This window comes from Motacilla alba, chromosome 3 (genome assembly GCF_015832195.1).
Source record: "Motacilla alba alba isolate MOTALB_02 chromosome 3, Motacilla_alba_V1.0_pri, whole genome shotgun sequence".
Lineage (NCBI taxonomy): Eukaryota > Metazoa > Chordata > Aves > Passeriformes > Motacillidae > Motacilla > Motacilla alba.
In genome coordinates, this window is record NC_052018.1 from 18,067,990 (window position 1) to 18,074,033 (window position 6,044).

Sequence of the window (6,044 nt, forward strand, 5' to 3'; positions counted from 1 at the left end):
ATGTAAGGAAAACAGCCTTTATTGTGGTTTCTGGATTTGCAATCAAACCAGTATCCACAGCTGATATAGCTCTGCTCTGCTTAAAAAAAAAAATTAATTAGTATTTCTCATGATTTAGAAAGATGTGGGAAAGATAGATTGTCATATGCAAAACAGGTCTGAAGAATATTTAAAGTACAAGAATGTATTCATTGTAAACGACTGAGAGAAACTATGCATATCTGCATATCTGGAGGAAACGAGTTCACTAGTGCAGCCCACCACATAGAGCAATACCGCAAGTGCTTAATTGTTTTCCTCTTCATGATGCAAAAGCTGTTTAGTTCATGCTCACCCAGAAAATTAGTCATAACAGCATGATGAGCAACTTTGCCATGGGAACCAGTTTGGAAACACATTCCCTTTCTGTCCCACACACATCTCGAGTTCACAGTGCTTTTCTAGGACAGTGGGTGCAATTCTCATTCTGATTTCATTTGTCTATCTTAACAGGAGAAGAAACATGCGAGTATCAAAACAGTCTGCAGGGAATTACACAACGCTGAGGCAATCTTGCAGGTTCCCAGTAAATTCATGTGAATTAAGGCTTTTGCAGAGGGAAGATGCTACCATTAGGCTACAAATGGACTCTTCTATAAGTATGTAATAAGAGTATAAATAGCTTCAACAACATTTAGGGAGAAGAACACCCAACCTTTGTGGTGAAAGAACCTTTCTGTGGTCAGGCTGATGCATGCTGTGAATATGTAATAGCCTGACAACAAATAACCAATGAAAAAAATCCACAGAAAGGAGGCGGGGAATTAAATACATGCAGACAAAGTTTTTATTATACTGAAGATTTCCAAAATTTTTAGGAGAATATTTTCAAAGCTGTATATTCAAGGCTTGATTGGCAAAATAGCAGGCCCTTTTAGACTGCCCTGATCTAAAGGTCCTTTGGAAAGGCTTCCAGGGACACCTCCAAGCAGTGAATCATGCTTGCATTTGCATACATTTAAATGTTATGCTGAACTGGTGCCACAGACACCCTGTAGACACCAAAGGTGAACCATTATATTAGAATACATTGTTACAGTACAGCTTTTCCCAGTTTACTTTGTTAAGGTACTTTGAAATGTCTTGTGCCTTTCTGGAAGGTCAAGCAGTTACACTTATCTGAGAGCCAGGAAACAAATCACTGAGCTATACGTTAATGCAATAGTCCAGGGTGCACATATACCAGAAATGCCTCCTTAATACTTAGGTTCTAAAATAGGTGATACCAGATATGTTAAGCTCCTCAGAGTTAGATGCCTTTATATTTAACTGTCTTTACTCTTCAACAGGGCTGAAAAAGGAAGCTAAATCTTCTATTGTAAGCAACTACAACATATCAGGGGTAAGTGAAGCCATGACCTGATGAGATGATTGACTGATGTTATCTACCTAGACTTCTGAGAGACCTTCAACCTGGTCCCTCAAGACATCGTTATCTCTGTATTGAGGAGATATATATTTGAAGGGTGGACTATTTGGTAGATCACAAATTGGCTGGATGGACACAGCCAGAGAGTTGTGATCAATAGCTCCATGTCCAGGGAAGGCTGGTACAAGTAGTGTCCCTCAGGGCTCTGTCATGGGACCAGTGCTCTTCAATATCTTCATCAGTGGCACAGGCAGTGGCATCAAGTACAGCAAGTTTGCAGATGACATCAAGCTGATCAGGGCAAATCAAACACCTGAAGAATGAGATACCATCCAGGGGAACCTGGATGAAGCTCAGAAGTGAGTTTGGAAAAACAGCATGAGGTTCAACAAGTTCAAGTGCAAGGTAATGCAGATGGATCAGGGCAATCCCAGACATCAGAAGAGATTGGGAGAAGCACATTGAGACCAGTCCTGCAGAGGAGGACTTGGGGATGCTGGTGGAAAAAAAACTTGAGATGAGCAGGCAATGTCTGCTCACAGCCCAGAAGCTCAACAGCATCCTGGGCCACATCAAAATAAGTGTGACCAACAGGACAAGGGAGATGATTCTCCTTCTCCACTATGCTCTCAAGAGACACCACCTGGAGTGCTGTATTCATGTCAGGAGTCCCCAGCACAGGAAAGACATGGAGCTGTTGGAGCGGGTCCAGAGTAGGACACAAAGATCATCTGAGGGCTGCAACATCTTTCCTGAGAAGGCTATTGAGAGAGCTGGGACTGTTCTGCTTGGAGAAGAGAAGGCTCCAGGGAAACTTCATTCCATCCTTCAGTAATTAAAGGAAGAAAGATGGGGAGGGACTGTTTACCTGGGCAGGTGATAGGACAAGAGGGGAATAGTTTTAAAGTCAAAGAGGAGAGATTTGGATTAGAAAAAACTTTGTAACTCAGAGCGTGTTGAGGTGTTGCCAATGGAAGCTGGGGATACTCCATCCCTGGAAGTGTTCAAGGACAGGTTGGATGGGGCCTTGAACAGCCTGATTTAGTGGAAAGTGTCCCTGCTTATGATAATGGGGTTGAAACTTGATCTTTAAAATCTCTTCCAACATAAGCCATTGTATTATTCTATAAGAAAAAACTTAAAAAACTCCATGGTTTAGTTTTTTTGCTAAATGACCAATTGTGTGAGCTCCATCAGTTCTGGGATATCTGGAGTTTTATATATGAGAGCCCCTTTGGCAATTTTGTCCTAAAGTTGCATATTTAATAGATCTTATCATGTTCTTGTAGGGAACAGAGGATTTTAAGAAAATCTCAGTGAATACATACTTTTTAGGACATCCCTCTTCCTAAATATACATGATTTCTTAGTAATAATGGTGCCAGTGTTCAGATGCCATGTGACATTTGAAAGTAATGCCTTCCTGGTGAGTAAAGACCTCAAGCACATCACCTCAGATGAGTTGATTCTGGCAGGAGGAGAAAGTAATTACTCTGAATCTTTACATGGCCCTTCCCTCAAAGGATATATTAATAGAAGTTTAAAGCAAAAGCAGTTTGACAAAATTCCCTTCAAACTGTCTAGAAAATCTTCAAGGTACATAGGCAATTAGAAAGGATGAGGGGCAGAAGAAGACGTCCCAAACCAGTATTTCAAGTACCCAGGAACATGATCTAAGCATCAAACTTTATATGATGAGATGTGAGGACAATGCTCCACCATTCCTAGTCATGCAAGACTCTGCACAAAAAACCATAAAAATTTTAGGATTTTTTCCCAATTTATACTGGAAGTGTTCTCTTAGAAGCCCACAGAAGAGACATTGGACATGGGAGCCATAGATTCTGTGCTCAGGCCCAAGGACTGCTACAAGTCTTACTTCTATCTAATATCTAGGACATTTTTCTTGGAAGTGAGGGTTTGATCTCCCTCTGCAAGATACATTTCACAGGTGAGTATTCAAACCAAAAGACTATTAAAAATGCTTTACAACCATTGGACACTACTACTACCACCATTATATTTCAATGTGTCCTACCCAGGAGGACAACTCAGCATCTTAAATTATGTGAAGATTTTAGGCTGTGAATTTCATCCTCACAGGCACAATGAAGAGCATAAAACTCAGGAGAAAAGTGGATTCCAGAAACACTTTGGTATTCACCATTTGCTGGTTTAGATGTTCAGTCCCATTCAATGCTGACTGTTGTAAATTCAATTCCTTGGCACCTTACTATTGTATATATTGCTCAAGGACTGCAAACATCTAGCTGGGGTTATAAATTCAACTCTGCAATGCCGTTATGCCAAAATTCAGCTGAATTCTGTTGGCAAGGATAGCTTTTGGTGACTCTTTTCTTCATTTCTGTGTACAGATCCTCACCAAGAAGGGCAGGTTTTTCCAGGTTAGAACTAAGAAGGAAATGTTTAGGTTGGTGTAAAATCAGGGATGTGTCTGATGTTCCAGCTTCAGAGATCTAGAAGATTGAATGTAGAAGATTGGGGGCCAAAAAAAATTTTCATTGTATAAAGACTGAATTAGAAGAAATATTCAAAATATGTTGAAAATCATATGCACTCTAGTTTTGTCTTTTTGGATGTTTAGGGTTTTTTTTTAAGAACAGTCTCTCAAAGTTTTTTGCACTAAGTTATCAGGCTTCAATACTTTGCCCTCAATTGGCAAAATAATATGCTCTCAGGTTTAATTGTTGCAAAATTAATTTTTCTGACTCAAATATTTGCCTTGGGGTGAAATAGAATTAGTACAAGTTCAGAGCTGTACATATCTGCTTTCAAAATCTATTGCTTCTTATTTTTTAAGAGAAAATTACCAAAGCCACAGACCTTAGAATAAGACTTCAAACAAAAAGGTAATAAGCAAGTTTACGAATCTATTCAGGCAGTAATTTTCTTTTTAATTTTTTTAAATGCATATAATAGCTTATTAATATAAAAGAATCCTGTTTGCAGAGGTTTCATGCTGGTAAAATTAAGATAGTTTCCATTGGTTTTAACAATACCTATGCACAGCACAATTGATTGGTTTAGAGCATAATGCTGCAAGGTGCACTAACTGCTCTGAACACTGAAATGTAAAAATTTTGATAAAAGTGTAGCAAGACAGAATAGGTTTTGTACAAAGGTTCAATCTTTTAAAAATAGATTGATGCTTTTGAAATTAGCATCATTCTACAAATAATATATTTTGTTTTCACTTGAATTTTGTTTTCTTCTACTTGTTCTGCGTAATGAAATCATAGAAAGTATTATTTTATCCTAAAGGAAAAGAACTTGAGCTCAGCAGAAATAACTGTCTGCAAAGGACCATTTGAATGATTTTTAAAAAAAGATTATTTTTATTTTTTCTTCAAAAGTTTTCTTTGGTTTTTTTATATATGTATGTATATATGTAAATATTATATGTAAATTTAAATTCCAGAGATTTTCACTGAAGATTTCATTATGCAACAACTTAGTACAAATTGATTTTTGCATTGGTTACCATAGATAGAAACAAAAAACAAAAAACCAAACTCTTTAGTGTGAAAGAAGCGAGTCTGAAAGAAAAAATTAGTCAAACTGTAATACATCACAAGGAAACCCAACTTAAAATCTGCACAATATCATTTTTTTCACTTTAAAAGCCATTAAAGACCTTTTAGGTTTAAGAGCAGAGTTCTCCAGACTTCTAGTTTTCCATTTCTGAATAGTAGCTTGGGCTTTTTTTCACTTTTTATATTTACAGCTCTAAAACTGATCAAACATACTGTTTCTGGTAATAATGCTTTACTTTCCTCTGAAGGGAATGAAAGACATCTTCAAGGGGTATCCAAGATCCTAAAAATGGATCAAAACAAATCCAAGCAATTGAAACAGTCATTCTAGAGCACTCTCCTACTTGTTTCTACAGAAAAGTCTACATATTTTTTCTATAGCAAACCTTTTACATTGTCTTTAACACTGCAGGCTATTGTGATAACAAATAATGTAGTGTGCATTTTGGTGTTGCTCTGACACTACCTCACTATGCCACAAGAAAAGAATTTTGTAGTAAAGCAGCTGTGGCATATTTGCCCCCAAATTCACCTTTACAAAATGGTTTGACTGCAAAGAATTCTGTTGAAGCTGTTGAAGATGGATCTCTAAGTGATCTCCTGAGACAGCAGGCCCACAAGTGTTTGTGCCACCACAGTTACCAGGCTGTTGGGTGGTTCCTTATTCAGCCCTACAATTTAAGAAAGGCACAGTAGAATAGTGGTGGTGCCAAGAGAAGGCTGCAGGGTCATCAGAGCAGAAGAGAGACAACAAAGTCGAGTCAAAGAACACCTGTGTCCATCAAAAGCAGGGCTTTTGTGAAATTCTGGCGGCTAGGAGGGAGACAAGGCGCTGCAAGATGCTGCTGGCCAACAGAAATGAGATGAGTAGTGCCATAGTAAAAGTTCCCATTTCAAGAGTGGAAAAACGACTCTGGTGAAAAACTGAAACCTAGTGAAGACTTCAGTATGTACTCCAGAATGTGTATCCTGCCTCCACTGACAGACACTTTATTGTTAATATATTCACCACATCAAGTTTACTGATTCAAGGATGAATTTGGGCCACTGGTTTTGAGATCCAAAAATTTTCCTGTGCCAAG